Raw genomic sequence first — 23,169 nt, forward strand, 5'->3', positions numbered from 1 at the left:
GAGCCTTGAATTCCTATTCTTTCCAGGACTTTTATCATGAAGGGGTGTTGAATTTTGTCAAAGGCTTTCTCAGCATCTAATGAAATGATCATGTGGTTTTGTTCTTTCAGTTTGTTTATATAATGGATCACGTTGATGGTTTTCCGTATATTAAACCATCCCTGCATGCCTGGGATGAAGCCTACTTGATCATGGTGGATGATTGTTTTGATGTGCTCATGGATTCGGTTTCCCAGAATTTTATTGAGTATTTTGCGTCGATATTCATAATGGAAATTGGTCTGAGTTATCTTTCTTTATTGGGTCTTTGTGTGGTTTAGTTATAAGAGTAATTGTGGCTTCATAGAAGTAATTCCGTAGTGCTCCATCTGTTTCAATTTTGTGGAATAGTTTGGATAATATTGGTATGAGGTCTTCTATGAAGGTCTGATAGAATTCTGCATTAATCCCGTCTGGACCTGGGCTCTTTTTGGTTGGGAGACCTTTAATGACTGCTTCTATTTCCTTAGGAGTTATGAGATTGTTTAACTGGTTTATCTGTTCCTGATTTAACTTCAGTACCTGGTATCTGTCTAGGAAATTGTCCATTTCCTGCGGATTTTCAAGTTTTGTTGAATATAGGCTTTTATAGTAAGATCTGATGATTTTTTGAATTTCCTCTGAATCTGAAGTTATGTCTCCCGTTTCATTTCTGATTTTGTTAATATGGATATACTCTGTGTCCTCTCATTAGTCTGGCTAAGGGTTTATCTATCTTGTTGATTTTCTCAAAGAACCAACTTTTGGTTCTGTTGATTCTTTCTATGATCCTTTTTGTTTCTACTTGGTTGATTTCAGCTCTGAGTTTGATTCTTTCCTGCCTTCTACTCCTCCTGGGTGTGTTTGCTTCTTTTTGTTCTAGAGCATTTAGGTGTGCTGTCAAGCTGATGACATATGCTCTTTCCTGTTTCTTTCTGCAGGCACTCAGCGCTATGAGTTTTCCTCTTAGCACAGCTTTCATTGTGTCCCATAAGTTTGGGTATGTTGTACCTTCATTTTCATTAAATTCTAAAAAGTCGTTAATTTCTTTCTTTATTTCTTCCTTGACCAGGATATCATTGAGTACAGCATTGTTCAATTTCCACGTATATGTGGGCATTCTTCCCTTATTGTTATTGAAGACCAGTTTTAGGCCGTGGTGGTCCGATAGCATGCATGGGATTATTTCTATCTTTCTGTACCTGTTGAGGCCCGTTTTTTGACCAATTATATGGTCAATTTTGGAGAAAGTACCATGAGGAGCTGAGGAGAAGGTATATCCTTTTGCTTTAGGATAGAATGTTCTATAAATATCTATTAACTCCATTTGGCTCATGACTTCTCTTAGTCTGTCTACGTCTCTGTTTAATTTCTGTTTCCATGATCTGTCCATTGATGAGAGTGGGGTGTTGAAGTCTCCTACTATGATTGTGTGAGGTGCGATGTGTGTTTTGAGCTTTAGTAAGGTTTCTTTTACGTATGTAGTTGCCCTTGTATTTGGGGCATAGATATTTAGGATTGAGAGTTCATCTTGGTGGATTTTTTCTTTGATGAATATGAAGTGTCCTTCCTTATCTTTTTTGATGACTTTTAGTTGAAAATTGATTTTATTTGATATTAGAATGGCTACTCCAGCTTGCTTCTTCTGACCATTTGCTTGGAAAGTTGTTTTCCAGCCTTTCACTCTGAGGTAGTGTCTGGTCCAATCTATTTCGAGTTCTGTAGGCTTTTTGTATGCCTATGGGTATCTCTTTTTTTAGGTTAGGGAAGTTTTCTTCTATGATTTTTTTGAAGATATTTACTGGTCCTTTGAGCTGGAAGTCTTCACTCTCTTCTACACCTATTATCCTTAGGTTTGATCTTCTCATTGAGTCCTGGATTTCCTGTATGTTTTGGACCAGTAGCTTTTTCTGCTTTACATTATCTTTGACAGTTGAGTCAATGATTTCTATGGAATCTTCTGCTCCTGAGATTCTCTCTTCCATCTCTTGTATTCTGTTGTTGAAGCTCGTATCTATAGTTCCTTGTCTCTTCTTTTGGTTTTCTATATCCAGCGTTGTTTCCATGTGTTCTTTCTTGATTGCTTCTATTTCCTTTTTTAATTCCTTCAACTGTTTGATTGTGTTTTCCTGGAATTCTTTCAGGGATTTTTGTGACTCCTCTCTATGGGCATCTACTTTTTTATTTATGATTTCTTGGAATTCTTTCAGGGATATTTGCGATTCCTCTCTGTAGGCTTCTACTTGTTCTCTAAGGGAGTTCTTTATGTCTTTCTTGAAGTCCTCCAGCATCATGATCAAATATGATTTTGAAACTTGATCTTGCTTTTCTGGTGTGTTTGGATATTCCGTGTTTGCTTTTGTGGGAAAATTGGGCTCCGATGATGCCATGTAGTCTTGCTTTCTGTTGCTTGGGTTCCTGTGCTTGCCTCTCGCCATCAGATTATCTCTAGTGTTACTTTGTTCTGCTATTTCTGACAGTGGCTAGACTGTCCTATAAGCCTGTGTGTCAGGAGTGCTGTAGACCTGTTTTCCTGTTTTCTTTCAGTCAGTTATGGGGACAGAGTGTTCTGCTTTCGGGCGTGTAGTTTTTCCTATCTACAGGCCTTCAGCTGTTCTTGTGGGCCTGTGTCTGGTGTTCACCAGGCAGGTCACTTGCAGCAGAAAAGTTGGTCTTACCTGTGGTTCCAAGGCTCAAGTTTGCTCGTGGGGTGCTGCCTACAAGCTCTCCGCGGCGGCAGCAACCAGGAAGATCTGCGCCGCTGTTTCCTGGAGCCTCCGTTCACCAGGGTTCCAGATGGCGTTTGGTGTTTTCCTCTGGCGTCATAGATGTGTGCAGAGTGCAGTCTCTTCTGGTTTTCCATGCGTGTCTGCCTCTCTGAAGGTTTAGCTCTCCCTCCCACGGGATTTTCGTGCAGAGAACTGTTTATCTGGTAGCTCCCTTCAGGTTCCGGCGGTGTCTCAGATGCAGCGGTCCTGCTGCTCTTGGGCCCTCCTCTATGGGAACCCAGAGGCCCTATACAGTTTCCTCTTGGGCCAGGGATGTGGGCAGGGGTGGGCAGTGTTGGTGGTCTCTTCTGCTCTGCAGCCTCAGGAGTGCCCACCTGACCAGGCGGTGAGGTCTCTCTCCCACGGGGTTTGGGAGCAGAGACATCTATGTAGTTTCTATCTCCTGTTTTACCATTTCCTTTCTGTGAGAATTTAATTTCCTTTTAATTTCAAAATGCTTCCAGATTATGTGAACACTGGGGCCTGCTGCTTCCCATCTCTTGCCGTCTATTGCTTTTTACATTCTAACATGGGCTTTTTCACTCTGGCCAATGTCTGGTATTTTCTATGCCCTCCTTTCAAAGTAGTTTGGCACTTCATCAGCTCATTTCAAAAGCACAAAAATTTAAAACATAGTAAAGCAAGGAAAGGTGTTTTCTTGTTTGCACATTAATGAAGAAATGCAAAGTAACCTGCCCCATCTCTGAAGTAATCCTTAGCATCCAATCCCACACTCTCTGGGCCTGTGTCAAGCTAAATAGCCAGCATTCCCCCAACCCCTGTACTCCTTTATAGAGGGCAGACAAAAGGCAGTCCATTCTAGCCTCGCATCTCAGTATTTACCTGTGGTGACAAAACTTGCAGTCCCTTCTGTGCTAAATATAATAAATCAACACTTCCCTGGTGCAGATGGCTCCTACCTTTGGAGGAGGAAATTAGTGTCCTTGAAGGGATAAGGCTCCCATTCTTGACCTATGGGAAAGAGACAAGTAAGTGTTCCCAGACAGTGGTAACTGGTTTGTAAAAATATACTAGCCCCAGATAATGAAATGAGTTATTTCTTCCCAGGTTCTCTTCCAGCTGCATGACTCTACCTCGGTGTCTGAACAAACGTTATTAGTTTTGGAGGATGGTGCTCCTTGACCCTCTACCCAGTCATGTAACACCAAGGCTTGAGAACCCCAATTTATGCATTCTCCTATATACAACCAAAATCCTAGATATGAGCATTGCATTCCTAACCTGTGGAACAGGGATGGTTTTGATCTGGATCCAGACTCATACAATAAAGACTCTCTTTGTGTTTACATTAGTGTCACAATTTCTGGCAGTCTCCTGGGGTTCCTGCAAACTGGGCATAAGAATAACTGTACTTATGTACAAACTATTTTGGCTACATTCTGTGCTGTTAGTGGGAACCCCCACATCTTTTTTTGATATAAAGAGCCTCAAATTGAAGAATCTTTGGTGTGCTATTAAATTATATTTTGTAAAGTCTGATTAATGCGTTCAATTTAAGCAACTTAAATGGCAAAGAGAATTATAAGAAGTTCCTGAAGAATTGAATGATTAATGACTAATGCCACAGGTTCAACAGCCCCAGGCACAGCCCACCTACTGTTCCATATTCAATTAACTGCACTGTGTTCATTAACGCTGGTGTGAGAAAGAATACTTGTAAAAATGATTAATGCCAATATAAAGGGTGTCTGGTGATGGGAATGTAATAATGATAAAGATGGACTTAGACATCAGAGTCTTGTATCTCTCTAGGAAAGTATAACTCACACAGCAAATACTACGTAGAAATTTTTCTTTTTGCTTTTTCACATATTTCTGGATTATAGGATAAGCTTATTAATAACTAATAACTGGCCTTAAACTTTGATAGAAAAGTATGGTGCTGGAAACAGTTCGGTTCATAGTAATTCTCAAAGTTCTGTCATTTTATATATTCTGTCATTGCATCATCCATACAATACTTAATAGATGTATAAAAGGAGAAAAACAAGTCTAAGTCCTTTGTCTAATGTCTTACAGCTAATAAATTGTAAGGCTGAAATCAACATCTGTCTACCTGGGATCTATGCTAAAAATTTGGGATGTATCCTGGTCCATTTGAATTACATTGCAGCAGTTTTTGTTTGATTTTTTTTTCTAGAATCAGAAAATTCCTTAGGCTATATCTTTTCACAAGTTGGAAACTTGGCTGGATGGAGTCTTTTCCTGAGGGCACTCTTCACTTTATTTCAAACCATGCTTAGCCCCTCCTTGAAGAGACTAATGTTCGTTAACAATTACAGCCTTTCTTCCAACAAAGTCTTAGCTGTATCATTAAGATTCCTTTCCATCACACTGTGGTTAGGACAAAATGGCAACCAACAGATTGGGAAAAGATCTTTACCAATCCTACAACAGATAGAGGCCTTATATCCAAAATATACAAAGAACTCAAGAAGTTAGACCGCAGGGAGACAAATAACCCTATTAAAAAATGGGGTTCAGAGCTAAACAAAGAATTCACAGCTGAGGAATGCTGAATGGCTGAGAAACACCTAAAGAAATGTTCAACATCTTTAGTCATAAGGGAAATGCAAATCAAAACTACCCTGAGATTTCACCTCACGCCAGTGAGAACGGCTAAGATCAAAAACTCAGGTGACAGCAGATACTGGCGAGGATGTGGAGAAAGAGGAACACTCCTCCATTGTTGGTGGGATTGCAGACTGGTACAACCATTCTGGAAATCAGTCTGGAGGTTCCTCAGAAAATTGGACATTGAACTACCTGAGGATCCAGCTATACCTCTCTTGGGCACATACCCAAAAGATGCCCCAACGTATAAAAAAGACACGTGCTCCACTATGTCTATAGCAGCCTTATTTATAATAGCCAGAAGCTGGAAAGAACCCAGATGCCCTTCAACAGAGGAATGGATACAGAAAATGTGGTACATCTACACAATGGAATATTACTCAGGTATCTAAAACAATGACTTTATGAAATTCGTAGGCAAATGGTTGGAACTGGAAAATATCATCCTGAGTGAGGTAACCCAATCACAGAAAAACACACATGGTATGCACTCATGGATAAGTGGCTATTAGCCCAAATGCTTGAATTACCCTAGATGCCTAGAACAAATGAAACTCAAGACGGATGATCAAAATGTGAATGCATCACTCCTTCTTTAAAAGGGGAACAAGAATACCCTTGGCAGGGAATAGAGAGGCAAAGATTAAAACAGACACAGAAGGAACACCCATTCAGAGCCTGCCCCACATGTGGCCCATGCATATACAGCCACCCAATTAGACAAGATGGATGAAGCAAAGAAGTGCAGGCAGACAGGAGCCAGATGTAGATCGCTCCTGAGAGACACAGCCAGAATACAGCAAACACAGAGGCGAATGCCAGCAGCAAACCACTGAACTGAGATTAGGACCCCCGTTGAAGGAATCAGAGAAAGAACTGGAAGAGCTTGAAGGGGCTCGAGACCCCATATGTACAACAGTGCCAAGCAACCAGAGCTTCCAGGGACTAAGCCACTACCTAAAGACTATACATGGACTGACCCTGGACTCTGACCTCACAGGTAGCAATGAATATCCTAGTAAGAGCACCAGTGGAAGGGGAAGCCCTGGGTCCTGCTAAGACTGAACCCCCAGTGAACTACATTGTTGGGAGGAGGGCAACAATGGGGGGAGGATAGGGAGGGGAACACCCATAAAGAAGGGGAGGAGGAGGGATTAGGGGGATGTTTGCCCGGAAACCGGGAAAGGGAATAACACTCGAAATGTATATAAGAAATACTCAAGTTAATAAAAAAAAAAAGAAATAGAAACAAAATCAAAAAAATAAATAAATCAATAAATAAAGTAGGAATGGCATGAAACAAAAAAAAAAGAAAGAAAGAAACTACATAGACAGCTCAAACAGGGACCTAAAATCAGCAGATCCAGAAATGTCTGGTAGGAAGCATAGAGACACACATGCAGACATAGCACTGGAGAGGTAGCCCAGAGTTCTACATCTGGATAGGTATGTAGTAAGGAGGAAGAGTGGCAGTGAGTTTGGTTTGTGCATTTGAAACCTCAAAATCTACCCCCACTGACACACTTCCTCCAACAATGCCATACCACCTAGTAATTCTACTTATTCTGAGCATATAGAGGCTATTTTCAGTCAAACCATCACATTGCACTCCCATAGGCTTATAACTATATCAGAATGCAAACTGCAGCCAGTCCAATTTCAAAAGTACCCCATAGTCTAGCACAGTCTCCAAAAGTTAAAAATCTTTTTGGTGATTCATGTCAATCTCTTAACTGTAATCACCTGCAAAATCACAATTAAAAAGCAGATGACCTACTTCTAGCATACAATGGCCTATGCCATTGTATGCATTGTATACATTACCATTCCAAAATGGAGAAAAGGAAACACAGTAAGGATACAATTGGCTTGAAGAGGTATGGCCCTCATAGACTCATTTGTTAGAAGCTTAGCCCATAAGGAGTGACACTATTAAAAAGGGTGGCCTTTTTGAAATAGGTGCGGCCTTGTTGGAGGAAGTGTGTCACTGTGAAAGTGAGGTCTCATATATGCTGGTCCTAAATCAGCAGTCATCTTCTTCTGTCTGCAGATCAAGATTTCGAACTCTCAGTTCCTTCTCCAGCACGAGCATGTGCTTCTCGCCATGATGATAATGAACCAAACCTCTGAAACTGAAAGACAACATCAATTAAATAGTTTTCTTTATTAGAGTTGCAGTAGTCATGGTGTCTCTTTATAGCAATAGAAACCCTAAAACACTGGACCAAGGAACACCAAAAATCAGCTGGTCAAACTCTCAACTCTCCAGCCACATGTCTGATACTAAAGCACTCTTCAGATCTCCAATTCTTTCATCTTTGTTGACTACAACATATTTTCTTTCTTTTGAGCTGGTCCCACTCCTTATTACATGCTCCCTTTGGCAGGTATCCCGTAACTCTGGCACCTCTAACATCTTGGGTTCTCCAAGGAAATTAGGCTTCATATTCACATCTTCATGCCCCTCTAGGCCTCCATGAAGGAAAACCCATGACATATACCTGTCCTCAGCAACTTTCCTAACTCATGAAAGGAGATTCCATAACCCCTTTCATGGATCCAACATCTGAAGCCAGAACTATGTGGCTGTAGCTGCCAAGTTCTGCTGCTCACTGGGGCTGCAATATGCCTCTCACTCAAATCCAATTTTACTAGGCTTCTGCTTTTGCCAGTTTTCCCCATTGCCTAAGTTTGTCTGTACTGAATTCACTCTGTAGACCAGGCTGGCCTTGAACCCAGAGATCTGCCTATATTTGCCTCCCTAGTCTTGGAAATGAAGGCATGTGCCACCATGCCCAGACCTAAACTTTTCTTTAATTCCCTTTCACAAGTTGGAAGCTTAGTTGGATGGGGGTCTTTCTATGAGTTCATCACTGTCTCCACAAAACAAGTGGGCGGGCTTCCTTTCTATCTTTGTGCATAGTCAGCACTCTAGGAACGAGAGGCTCTCCAGTGGCCCCTCTTGTTCTTTCTGGGGCAGTCTCTGACCCAGTGTCCTTTTTCGTTGCATTAGGCACACTGATCTTTAGCCAGGAATTCTCTTCTCTTGCCAGGTACTGTCTTCCTAGGTTCCCTAACTACTGTGGCCAGTACATGTTCCTCTCTTGTCTTTTATCTCTCTTTAGTTCTTTAGCTTCCTTTTTCTGTCTCTTTTCTTCCCTAGCTTTCTGCTCTTTTTGTCTTCTTTCTTTCTTTTTTCAGTCTCTCTGTCTGCATCTTCCAGCTACTAGGTGCTCTCCACTTTTGGGCACAGACCCTGAAACACACACATTAACCTTATTTTCTCTGCAACTTACACTCAGTGACTTAATTAACCCTTCAAGTTTCTGCAACTTTTTCTTCATATCTTTTCCTTACTTTAGCCAAATTGGTGGGGCATTTTTTCAGCCCCTCAGAGACCCACCACTGGAGTCTGACGGTAGACCTGGCGCTCCCTACCTTCAGGCTTATTGAAGTCAACAGGCAGAAGTGAGGCCTTCCATCCATGTCTGGAACATTTTTCTGGCCTCTAGTAGGATTCTGTCTTTCCTGTAACAGCTACTTAGCAAGCATCTCAAGTGGAATGGTGCGAAAACAAGAGAGTCCAGAAAATAGAGGTCAGCCAAAGAGGACAAATAGCATTCAGTCACACAGAAAGACAATCAAAAGATTAACAGACAAAAAAAAAAAAAAAAAAAGAAGTGCACACAAAAACAAAAAACAAGTGGCCGCTGCGAGATCACCACAAAACTGGACTGATTTAGAAGGGAGCTTCCATGAGCTCACCAACGACAGATAAAGGAGAGCGGATTCAACATCACTCTTCCTTCTCAACCACAGACAGATGAAGGGGAGCAGATTCCGCTTCACTCTCCTTCCCAAGGGGACACCAAAGACAGATGAAGGAGAGCAGATCAAAAATAATGGTTAAGTCAAAGGTGACTTCTGGAGGCCAGCCAATATCAAACGCCGGCCACTCCAAGGAGCAAAAAGTCTGTCATGGTACTAATTGTATGCTCTAGCAGTCCAGTGGTCTAAAGTCAATCTCAGAGGAGTCCCATCATCAAAGTCACAAGTAACACAAAACAAAGACCGAAGACACACAAAGACCACTCTGGAAATACAGACAAACAGGAGGAGGGGTCTTTTCTCCAACCCAGGAGAATCACCAAATCCTCACCGGCACCCAGATGAGAATCTCCCAGGTGTCCATGGGGTTCCCCCAGACCTCCTGGGACGTCTCCCAGGGCAGCACAATCGGTGAGCCCCTGGCACGTCTACCACTCACACTTGTGTCTCTCCTGAGACACGAGCCTCCCTCTCAGCCCGAGATGGGATCGACTGCAAAACCAGAACTCCAGAACTCTGGAGCAAATACAGACCCAGAGTAGCAAATACAGACTCAGAGTTTAGCTGGCACAAAACATAGACACAGACAAAGACACAGATGCTATCTCGCCTCCAAGTCAGTCTTCAGAGATGAGGGTGGTCGCTGAACCTGGATGAGCCTCCAAATGAAAGACCCCCAGAGCAGGGAGACCTCACTCAAGTCTCGGGATGATGCAACCTCCCAAGAACTCACACAAGACCATCCTTGCTGTAATCACATGAGGTTTATCGATAGGAACCAGTGCACTGGGGTCAAGACTCATATCCCACGCAGGGGCACAGGAGGGACAATAGTATTCTTTCTGCTACTACTTTGTGGAATAATTAGAGAAGTATTGGTATTAACTCTTCTTTGAAAACCTTATATAATTCTACAATAAAACCATGGGCTTTTTTGTTTGGGAAATTTTAATAATTATTTCTATTTCACTAGGCTTTATAGGTCTATTTAAATTGCTTGTTTGATCTTGACTTAACTTAGATAAGTGGTACATATTGAGCAATTTATCTATTTTTTAGATTTTTTTCCAATTTCATAGAGTATGTTTCTAAAATATACCCTTATGGTTCTCTGGATTTCCTGGGTGTTTCTTGCTACATTTCCATTTCCATTTCTGATTTTGTTAATGTCAATATTCTCTCTCCACTTATTGGGGTAAGCCAATTTTCTAGCTTGTTGGTTTTCAGAATGAACCAACTCTCTGTTTTACTGACTCTTTATATTTGCTTTGTTTCTATATTGATTTTGGCCAGATTTGATAATTTCTTGCCATCTATTCTTGTCTTTCTATTGTACTGTAGCTCTTCGGTGTACTATTCAGTTGCAAGTATAAGATCTCTCCTGTTTTGTTTTGTTTTAGTGTAGCTACTTAATGGTATGAACTTGACACTTGGAATCACATTCATTGGGTCCCATCAATCTGTGTACATTGTGCATTCCTTTACATTGAATTTTAAGGAGTCTTTAATTTCTTTCTTTTTTTTCCATCTTTATTAAATTGGGTATTTCTTATTTACATTTCAAATCTTATTCCCTTTCCCAGTTTCCAGGCCAACATCCCTCTAACCCCTCCACTCCTCTTCTATGTGGGTGTTCCACTCCCCATCCTCCCCCCATTACCGACCTCCCCCTAGCAATCCCATTCACTGGGGGTCCAGCCGTGGCAGGGCCAAGAGCTTCCTTCCAGTGCCCCTACTAGGCTATTCATTGCTACCTATGAATTTGGAGCCCAGGGTCAGTCCATGTATAGTCTTTGGGTAGTGGCTTAGTCCCTCGAAGCTCTGGTTGGTTGGCATTGTTGTTCATATGGGGTCTCAAGCCCTTTCAAGCTCTTCCAATCCTTTCTCTGATTCCTTCAACGGCGATCCCATTTTGAGTCCAGTGGTTTGTTGCTGGCATTTGCCTATGTATTTGCCATATTCCAGCTGGGTCCCTCAGGAGCGATTTACATCTGGTTCCTGTCAGTCTGCACTTCTTTGCTTCAACCATCTTGTCTAATTGGGTGGCTGTATATGCATGGGCCATATGTGGGGCAGGCTCTTAATGGACGTTCCTTCTGCCTCTGTACTAAACTTTGCCCCCCTATTCCCTCCCAAGGGTATTCTTCTTCCCCTTTTAAAGAAGGGGTGAAGCATCCACATTTTTGTCATCCTTCTTGAGTTTCATGTGTTCTGTGCATCTTGGGGAATTCGAGCATTTGGGCTAATATCCACTTATCAGTGAGTGCATACCATGTGTGTTTTCTGTGATTGGGTTATCTCACTTGAAATGATATTTTCCAGTTCCATCCATTTGCCTATGAATTTCATAAAGTCATTGTTTTTGATAGCTGAATAATATTCCATTGTGTAGATGTACCATATTTTCTGTATCCATTCCTCTGTTGAAGGGCATCTAGGTTCTTTCCAACTTCTGACTATTATAAATAAGGCTTCTGTGAACATAGTGGAACATGTGTCTTTGTTGTATGTTGGAGCATCTTTTGGGTATATGCCGAAGAGAGGTATAGCTGGGTCCAATTTTCTGAGGAGCCTCCAGACTGATTTCCAGAATGCTTGTTCCAATCTGCAATCCCACCAACAATGAAGGAGTGTTCCTCTTTCTCCACATTCTCGCCAGCATCTGCTGTCAACTGAGTTTTTGATCTTAGCCATTCTGACTGCTGTGAGGTAGAATCTCAGGGTTGTTTTGATTTGCATTTCCTTTATGACTAAAGATGTTAAACATCTTTCCCTTGTGACTAAAGATGTTGTTTCTTTAGGTACTTCTCAGCCATTCCATATTCCTCACCTATAAATTCTTTGTTTACCTCTCAACCCCATTTTTTAATAGGTTATTTGTCTCCCTGTAGTCTAACTTCCTGACTTCTTTGTATATTTTGGATATAAGTCCTCTATCAGTTGTAAGATTGGTAAAGATCTTTTCCAAATCTGTTGGTTGCCCTTTTGTCCTAATGACAGTGTCTTTTGCCTAACAGAAGCTTTGTATCTTCATGAGATCCCATTTGTTGATTCTTGATCTTAGAGCATAAGCCACTGGTGTTTTGTTCAGGAAATTTTCTCCAGTGTCCATGTGTTCGAGATTCTTCCCCACTTTTTCTTCTATTAGTTTGAGTGTATCTGGTTTGATGTGGGGGTCCTTGATCCACTTGGACTTAAACTTTGTACAGGGTGATAAGAATGGATCAGTCTGCATTCTTCTGTATGTGCAGGGGTCCCAGATGCTGCTAGGTGTTTTCCTCTAGAGTCAGGAATGTGGGCAGAGAGTAGTCTCCCCTGGTTTCCCAGGCGTGTCTGCCCCTCTGAATGTCTAGCTCTCCCTCCCATGGAATTTGGGTGTAGGGAGTTGTTTGACTGGGTCCGTTCAGATCTTGGAGCAGTCTGGACCACAGGGCTCCTGCAGCCTGACTGCTCCAATTTTCCCATGCCCAGAGGCACTGTACAGTTTCCTCTTGGGCCAAGGATGTGGGCAAAGGTGGGCAGAAGTGGCGGTCACTCCTGCCCTGCAGTCTCAGGATTGCCCACACTTCTGGGCGATCAGCTTTCTCTCCCATGAGGTTTGGGAACAGGGAGCCATTTCTTCTTAACTTAATTTTTCATTCAACAGCTCAGTTTTCATGAGTTTGTAAACTTTCTGTTGTTTCTGTTCTTAATGATATTCAGTTTTACTACTTTAATCCACAGTGGTCTTATAGGTTGCACAAATTTATTTCAATACCTGTTGATAATAGAACTATGTGTGAATATGTGGAGAAAATTCCACGAGGTTCAGAGAAGAGGGTATACACTTTGTGTTTGGGGGAAATTTTATGTAAATGTTACATCAGTTTGGTTAGCTCCAATATTTCCGTGTTTAATTTTTGTCTGGATGACCTTTCTACTGGTGTGGGTGAGATTTTGAAGTCTCTCCATACTGATGTGTGAGGGTTACTGTGTGATTTATGCTGAAGTAATGTTTCTTTTACAGACTTGGATGTTGATGTGTTTGGGGCATAGATGTTAAGAATTGGAGTATCATCTTGGTGAACTTTCTCATTGGTGAGTATGCAGTATCCTTCCCTATCTTGTCTTATTAGTTTTGGTTTGAGGTATATTTTGTTACTTATTAAAATGCCTACGCCAGCTTTTTTCTTAGGTTCATTTGCTTGAAATATCCTTTTCCAACTATGTACCCTGAAGTAACATCTATCTATCTTTGATGTTGGTGTGTGTTTATTGGATGCAAGAGAAAGAGGAGTCCTCTTTTGGCATTCATTGTCTGTCTTTTTTTTTTAATGATTCTTTTTTTATTGGATTTTTTTTCTACATTTCAAATGTTATCCCCTTTCCCAGTTTCCCACCCATAAACCACTATTCTATTCCTCCTCCCCGTGCTTCTATGAGGGTGTTCCCCTACTCACCCATTCCTTCCTGCCTCCCCAATGTCTCTGTTTTTATTGAGAAACTGAGACCACTGATTTTGAAATATATCAAAAACTAATGGTTGCTCTTCTTGTTATTTTGTTGTTGATGATGGTGGTAGTACTTGTGATGGTGGTGGTTGTATGTGGGAGTACATGTGTGTGACTCTCTGTGTGTGAGTGTGTGTGTTTGTGTGTGTGTCCTTTATATATAATTTATGTCCTTCCAACAATATTTGAGGTAAGTATTATTGGACAGCTGGTCTCTCTGTATATATGTTGTCATGTATTTTTTGTAAGCTTTATTATAGTAAGAAAGCATCATGAACCCAATTCTCCTAATGAATTTTTAAGTGCATAATCCACTATTATTAATGTTAATTGCAAGGTTGCAGGGAGTATCTCTAGATCTTGTTCATCCTGTGCAACTGAAACTTTATGTACATTAAAGAGCAGCTCCCCATGTGTTCTTCCATCCATTTTCCTCTTTCTGTGAGTTGGTTTAGATGACTGGTACAGATAGAATCATGTAGTATGTGTCCTTAGGCACTTGCATACTTAGCATACTGCCTTCATGCTGTGACATGACATGATTTCCCTTTTGTTCAGGTTCAGGTTGGATCACATTCCTTGTATTAGATACTATATTTCCCTATTCACCTGTCCATGGGTACATATTCAGGTTGGCTATCTCCCTGGCTGTTACAACCTCGGTGAAGATGGAATCATTGTTATACATTCCCACCAAAGCAAATGCACCAATTTATATCCTGATTCACAGTGGACAAGCTTTAATTTTCCAAAGCTTCATTGTGCCTGCTGTGCTTGGGAAATTCTTTATCAATTTGCTTGTTGCTAACAGATAAACTGGGGGATGAAAAATAATATTGTACTGTGGTTTTGAGCAAACAAGTCAATTTAAAAATGGGAAAAAGACTCAGATAGACATTTTGTCAAAAAAAAAGTGCAAGAATGGTTATGATGGTTAGTGTGAATTGTTAGCAGGACATGGGTCTCTGAGCATGCCCGTGAGCATTTTCTAGATTGTGTTTATTTGGATGGGAAGGGTCAGGCACTGTGTGGAACCATCCCCTGCTTAGAATCCTGAACTCTACAAAGAGAAGAGAACTCAGCAAAAGCAGCAGCATTCATTACTCTCTATTCTTGATAATGGATATAATGAGACAAACTGACTCAAATTCCTGTTTCCTTGACTTCCCATTCTTGACAGACCGTAGCCAGACTAAGCCTTTCTCCTTTAAATTGGCTTTCTGAGGGCATTTTATCACAGAAATGTAAAAGGAAACTAAAACAATGGTCAAAAAGAGTCAAGAAATATACTCAACACTCTGAATATAAATTGTTTTGGTTGAGTGTTTTTGTTTGGTTCAGTGTTTTTGTTTGTTTGTTTTTGTTTTGTTTTGTTTTTGCTTTTGGATAACAAAACAGGGGAGGTGAAGAATTTATTTATATACCCAAGGATGTAGCTCATTGCTCCTAAGCTGGTATTTTACCACAGTTCCAACCGAGTATATCCAGCATAATTTCAATTAACACACACACACACACACACACACACACACACACACACACACGAGTGAAAAAAGGGTTTTAAGCACATAAACTTTTTTTAAAGTTTAGTTGGGCCCATTTACTAAGTAACCAAGAAAAGTTTTTAGCTTTTCTTTCTCCAAATATTTACAGTCATTTGATTCATGATGACGATTCAACCATATATTCAAAAATGGAGTCATGGATTATAATAGTGGTGTAAATCTCCATTGGCTTAGACTGTGAAGCAATTCATCCTTCCTGGCTTCAAGGTCACATGGTGTCAACAGTATCTTTCACAGCACTTTTCTAGGTTTAGACATATTTGTAAACACAGACACTTGGAATTGTGTTACAATTTCTCAGTAAGATGGCATGCTGTAGCCTACCCAGGGAAACTTGGAATGCTCCAACTTTCCAGGTTTATAAGTATAGTCTGATGCTTGCACACTTCAGAAATCCTAATATTCTAATATTACTAATTAGAATAGAAGTAATATTTGGAGAAATCTCTGAATGCATCAGCCCCATTGTTACGCAATTCATAATTATAAACATCTACCATTGACTTCCTCTGGTACACCACCACAAAGAACCCACTCCAAATGCTGAAAAATGAACTACTGTTCAGTCTATAATGATCCGTATAAAGGATAAATGTAAAGTTCTTAGATGCTGAAAACAACAGAGCAGAGTGACCAGAGGCAAATCACAGTGCTTTAATATAAACAGTCTTGACCCAGGACTTTCTGTACTGCACATGCAGTGCAGTAAGACAGCTGCGTCTTAATACTGTGTCTGTTCAGCTGTGGATTGGTGTGGCTTCTGCAATGAATAACAAAAGGTGCAATCAGAACCCATGGTGGAAACTTCCATCTTGGGATGCAGGCAGTCATTCATCAATGTCAGAAGCAAACTCCCACGTGAGTGTCTGCTTAAAAACACTGAATTCCCATCTGGTTAGATCCTAATGAACAAAGAAAAGCTGTGTTTTAATGAAGCAATTTCCTTTTGGTGAGTTTTTCTTGACAGCTATACCCCTGGGGCCATAGCAGTTCAAGCTATATTGTTGTGCCTTCCAAAAAGACAAAATCCTAAAACAAATGTATTCTGGTGCATAAAGCACAACTGATATCTTGCTTTTTCCATGAAATGGGGTTGACTTTGAAGGAGTTATCAAGGATTATCTATGATAATGTGTATCATTCTAATCTCTCTTGATACTCTACATTTTTGCACACTGCTGCCTGTCCAAAAAACACTAAATAAATAAAAGCCAACTGTACTTATCTAGAAAACATCTCGTGAAAAATAAAACAGTTCAGATTCCTTAAGGACAATGATGTAAGAACTTTAAATCTAGGCCATATTTTTTTAGGTTATCTTTGTGTGTCTAATTCCTATAATAAAAACTGAATGGTTATATAAAAAGTAAAATAATTATAGGAAACAAACACAAGAGCTTGGGGCATGTGGAGAAGGTCACCAACTATTCTTGAACTCAAAAGGAAAGCAGAAGCAGTTTCTGAGGCTCCCTTGGTATTTACTCATGGGGATAAAATGCAAGATGTCTTATGCAATAATTTCGTCAATATCTTAAAATTTGTAAATCTGGATAGTTTTCTACTATATTAATTAGCAATGTGGCTCTGGCTCCTGTTTCTATTTGACTAAGAATAGCCCCTATAGGCTCATAGGTTTGAAAGCCTATTTACCAGAAAGTGGGACTAATTGAAAGGTGTAAGAGTTGGTGTGGCCTCATTGGAGGATGTATGTCACTTAGGGTAGAATTAGGATTTCAAAAAGCCTAAGTCAGAGAAAGGACTGAAGCAGCTGAAAGGGTCTGCAACCCCATAGGATGAACATCAATATCAACCAACCAGACACCCTAGAGCTCCCAGGGACTAAACACCAACCAAAGAGTGCATATGGAGGGACCCATGGCTCCAGCCACATATGTAGTAGAGGGTGGCATTGTCTAGCATCAATGGGAGGAGAAGCTTTTGGTCCTGTGAAGGCTCCTTTCCCCAGTGTAGGGGAATGTCAGGGTGTTGAGGTGGGAGTCAGTGGGTGGAAGTGGGAGCATCTTCATAGAGGCAGAGTGAGGGAGGAGCGGGGATGGGAGAAGGGGAAAGGGGGATAACATTTGAAAGGTAAATACATAAAATAGCCAATAAAAATAAGTAAATAAATTTAACAAAAAAAAATATTGTCCTGAATGAGGCAGCTCAATCATAAAAGAACACATTGGTATGCACTCACTGATAAGTAGATATTAACCCCAAAGCTTGGAATATCCAAGATACAATATACAGATCACATGAAGCTCAATAAGAAGAAAGACCAAAATGTTGGTGCTTCAGTCCTTCTTAGAAGGGGGAACAAAATAATCACAGGAGAAAATACAGAGACAAAAATGTGGAGCCCAGACTGAATTATAGGAGACTGAAGGAAAGGCCACCCAGAGACTGTTCCACCTGGGGATCCAGCTGATGTATAGTCACCAAACTCAGACATTATTGCAGATGCCAAGAAGTGCATGCTGATAAGAGCCTGATATAGCTGTCACCTGTGTGCAACTCCTTAGGAAGAACAACAATATCAACCAACCAGACCCCCAGAGCTTCTAGTAATTGAACCACCAACAAAAAAGTACACATAGAGGGACCCATGGCTCTAACCGCATATGTAGCAAAGGATGGCCTCGTCAGACATCAATGGGAGGAGAGGCCCTTGGTTCTGTGAAGATGAGATGACCCAGTATAGGGGAATGCCAGGGCAGGGCAGAGAGGGGGAGTGGGTGAGTGGGTGGGGAAAGCCCCTCATAGAAGCAGAGGGAGAGGGAATGAAATAGGTGGTGTGGGAGAGGAAACCAGAAAAGAGATTAACATTTGGAATGTAAATAAAGAAAATATATTTTTTAAAAAAGCCTAAGCCAGGTCTAGTAGATCAGGTTATAGTTCTCAACTACTCCTCCAGCACCATGTATGCTGCTATGCTCTCTGCCATGATGATAATGGACTAAACCACTGAAACTGTAAGCAAGGCCCACTTACACATTTTCCTATATAAGAGTTGTCATGGTCATGGTGTCTCTTCACAATAGAACAGTGACTAAAACAGCTTCCAGTAATGAAATCTAAATTGATTTTAAGGAGGCAAGGAATGACTGGTGTCCTGCAAGAAAGCCAGGGCATCAGTCACACCAGCAGGTCTAATTTGTTACTTTCCCCATCTGTAGCCGTGGTCCTCATAGTCATCATGATGATGCTGATTTATATTTATTTATTTATTTATTCACTTGTTTGTTATCAGGCTTCAGAAACTCATTAACTGAACAGGACTTTCCTATTGTAAAAGGTGCCTTGCTGCCTAATATTCTGTGACTTCTGGGGACAGTGTCATCCTCTGCAGCACCACTTGAGGAAAAGAGGCAACTGCAAGCAATTATTTGGCAATGTGATTGTAGGAATCAGGACTAAGAAGTGATAAGATCTTGGCAGGAGAAAGACCTAGGGCAGGGTCCATCTCCAGTCAATGTCAGCATATGAACCTCAGAAGAATTTCTATATCTGGTCTCTGGGCACCTGGAAAAGGTGAGGGCAACCTGCCCAGTTAATTGCAACTTCTCCAGTGAGTGTTAATATCTGAAGAGGCAAAAGAAATGCTAACCTGAGATATAGCACCTGGGCATACTAATATTTAAAGCTAAAATAAACAGCACCTTCTTCAGCACACTGTCTTCCTTCACTGAAACAGTCCATAGAAACTGGAACTTCATCTACCCTTTCTCTTCTGAAGCAGACCAGAAAATCTACCTAGGCTTCCCCTGAGAGTCATAAAACTCTCAGCAGCCCTGTACCTGGAAGAAATGAATGAAAGTCAGATGCCAAGAAAGACCTCAACAATTGGACTATTGCAATGTATTCTGTGTGGATATAATGATCACAGACCAAGCAATATATAAAAATATAGGCTGATCTCTGGGACTATGGAGAATGAGAAGCCTAGATCAAAGTGCTGCATATGGTAAGGCCCTCCCTGCATTGACTATAGGAAGCAGCAGAAGGACTAAAAAGCATCAGCAAGACAGAGAAGAAACAGGTTTAACAAACTCTCTCTTATGATACCATTAATTTACCCTTAAAGCTCTTATCTCACAACACTGTTGCACTGGGATGGCTAACACCCTAACAGGTAATCTTTGAACTTACACTTTGAAGCACAGACCTCCCTCCTCCTGTTTATCACCATTAGATAATGCCCCATGCATGATAACCATATCCCCCTTGCTTAATGCTACAGAGCTCTTAGCCAAATTAGGAAAGAAATTACTCTGTCTTCTCTGCATGTACAGCACACTGAGTTGACTTGCTCATGGATGTCACAGAGTATAAGGAGGAACTGACAGTGCCACCCAGCTCGAGGCAAAGGCTGCCAAGTTGTGCCAATACTTGGAGCAGCTGGGGCAGGGGGAGGTTACTGAACTAGACCCGCAGTGGAGCAGCAGGAGGGAAACAACAGGCAAACACAGCACTACTTGAGCAACTCTGTTGCAAAGCTAAGGAAGACCTCAAACTGAGTAGCCCAAGCAATGTCCTCGTTTTTCTGCCCATCACATGGAGGATATCCAAAATTAGTGAGTGAAGGGAAAAGTAAGATCACACTGAAGGTATTTTCCCTCCCACCATAATCTGTGATGTAAATGAGCTAGACAGTTCTGGTATTATTACTGCCACTGTCAAAATTCATTTGCTGAACAAGAGAAAGTCCAATGCAGTCACCAAATCTTTTAAATGAGTTTCTTTTCATCTAAGTGTCTAGGGCAGAATGACATGCCCAGAAGGAGCAGGAGTGTTGAGTGGCCGATACACAGAAGAAGCAAAGTCCTACTATTGCAAACCAACTCCAAGGCCAAAGCCCCAAACAGCCTCATGGGAAGAATGCATACAAGTGCCTACCTGCAGAGAGGGAGTGACGGAGGAGCAGCTAGGTACCATGCACAATATGTCCTTAGTGCTGGATGCCAGAGCATTGGAGGAGTGTGCTGACTGCTGATACTTCTTTTAAATGCCGTTCTTATACTGCACACTTGCTTAAGCTCTTTCTTGGAGCAGTAACTAAATGCAGAGCTTTTTAATTCTCTGGGAACTCAAACTTTCCATGTACTAAAGAAATCCATTTGAACTTGGAAGAATATACATGAACGAGCAAATTTTTCTTGTAAGTCACTTTGTATACATGAACTACTTTGTGTCTGACCTAGTTTACAATGGGATATGCTTAATTATCAGTAAATTTTTATCAAGCTCTTGAAATATCTTTGTTAAGTATGAGATATTTCTTTCATATCATTATTCACTATTTTCCTTCCCCGTTCTGCCAGCTCTCATTCCTAGAGAAGGTATTATTTACAAACTAGCATGCCCTGGGATAATGATAATGAGAATTATACAGTCATGTGTGGCTAAATATTTGTGTATGGACAATGTACATAAGACATGTTGTTTGTTACATAATTCAAATTTTATTATAAGTATTGTATATTCTATGATTAAATGTAAAAATATCTTTCTTATATGTTCTATTTGACCTCTCCTATTTGTAGACAAATTCTCACATTAAAATTTCTAAATTTGCCTGGGAGTGGTGGCAGACAAATTTAATCCCAGTAGTTGGAGGCAGAGGCAGAGGCACAGGCTGATATCTGAGATACAAGAGATCTATAGAACAAGTTCCAAGACAACCAGAGCTACACAGAGAAAGCTTGTCTCAAAAAAAAAAGCCTAAATTTAAGAGCAATCAACTCAATCATCAACTACAGAAAACTGCATATACTTTTTACTTTCTAACTGGTTATTGAGCAAAACTTTTAAGATTCAAAGACAGCAGAGAAAGGTAAAAATATTAACAGGTCAGCATCTGTCATTGTACTTTTTTCTTGCTGCCAACTCCCCATTGCTCCTGTGGAATTTCCTACTACCAGTCATAGAAATAAGATAAAGAAAATGTTTCTGAACACAACAGAAAGTGTTCTGCATCCTGACATAGACACTCATATTTCCTGTATCTCCCAATGCTGCCTCAGGGCATTCAGCTTGGAAAGGAAGCCTAGGGTGACAGGGAAAACCTGGCAGGGCAGAGGTCACAAAGCTTGCAATAAAACAAGAATAAAGGCAGGGTCAGATTGGCTAATAGAGAAAGTTACTTTTGCTAGTAACTAGAAGAGATTAGATTAAAAAGAATGGTAATATGGAATCAAGTCTGTGCCCCTTGGAATTGCAGGAAGAGCTATGTCCTTGCACATATTACAGCAAGATGTAAGCAGAGCAGTAATGACATGGTGATTTAATGTTGAGTTAAATGGAGCAAGTGCAAAAGAGACAACGAAGCAAGGAGAACCACGTGGAATGGTCCTCTCATGGTCTGCTGCTGCTGAATAGGTGTGGGAGCTGCTGTGTGTGGAGTCCCAGTGTCCTCTCCTACACTGACCAAGGTCCAAATGTCCTATGGTACGCCAATTAGCAAATGAGCACAATTTTTATCGAAGAAAGCAAGGAAGTCATCCATCTCAAAAGGAGGTTGTTCTCAAGAGAGCCTGAAACTGTATAACTGAAGTTGATGTGGCAACCTTTTCAAAGTGGACCACTGGTTCTAAACTAGTAGCACATCTCAGACAAGAAAGTTTTATGGTCACTTCTTTTTTTTTTTCTTTTTCTTTTTTCGGAGCTGGGGACCGAACCCAGGGCCTTGCGCTTGCTAGGCAAGTGCTCTACCGCTGAGCTAAATCCCCAACTTTATGGTCACTTCTAACAAAACCTACAACAGTAGCTCAAGGTGAGTGACAAGACTCAATAGGGCTCATCTCACCTGTGCAGCAATTGCCTTAGAACACAGGATACTGGAAAATCACTTGTCTAAACCTTCATGTCAACTTTATTAATCTTGTCATCAGTGTAGTTCCTAACCCTGTCCTTTCTGTGAATGCAGTAGCTCTCCCCTTCTCTCCATCAGGGAGAGATCACATTTGGTTCATCCTCCCCAGCTCTCCTTCTGTAGGGGCCCTCCCTACCTCCCCATCCCTCAAGGAGCTAAGCTTCTCCAACCCTGTCAGGTTCCATTTCTAACACTAATTCCTGGAAACTTGTTCCCTTTTATATTCAGTCCTCTGGTACTTCCCAGTTTCTAAAGGTATTATGTGAAAAATCTCATGATAAGTTACAATATCTCAAGTCAAAATGGCATTTATGATTCCACAGATGTGGCTCAGAAGTTAAGATCATATATTGCCCTTGTTGAGAATGTAAGTTTTATATTACCCATAACACCCCATTCACAATCACCTATAATTCCCACTATGGATAAATCTGATGCCTACTTCTGCCCTTGACAAACAATTATGCTCATGTGTACACACAGACTCACATGCATACATAAAATAAGAAATAATAAAATAAATACTTTGAAATACACTGAACATAACAGTTTACCCATCCACTACATTGTTCTTATTAATGGGCTGTGGCTCCTACTTGCTCCCAGCATGCCACTAAGTTCAAGAAAAGATCAAAAGTATCATCTCCAAGTATAATATTTGCTAAAAATACTTCACTAATGTACCATCACAAGGTCTCACATCCTAAATTGAAACATTGTTGGTGACAAAAAAACGGAACATTTTTTGGTTATTTTATTTATTTACACTTCAAATGCACTTCACAGTTTCCCCTCTGAAACTCCCCATCTTATTCCCCTTCCCCTTTACCTTCATAAGGGTGCTCCCCGACCCACTGAGCCATTCCCACCTCATCACTCTAGCATCCCCCTACACTGAGGCATCAAGGATCCCATATGATGCCATTGATGCCAGATAAAGGCCATCCTCTGCTACATATGTGGCTGGAGCCATGGGTCCCTACATGTGTACTTTTTGGTTAGTGGTTTAGTCACTGGGAGTTCTGAGGGATCTG

Source organism: Rattus norvegicus, chromosome 5, assembly GCF_036323735.1.
Source record: "Rattus norvegicus strain BN/NHsdMcwi chromosome 5, GRCr8, whole genome shotgun sequence".
Lineage (NCBI taxonomy): Eukaryota > Metazoa > Chordata > Mammalia > Rodentia > Muridae > Rattus > Rattus norvegicus.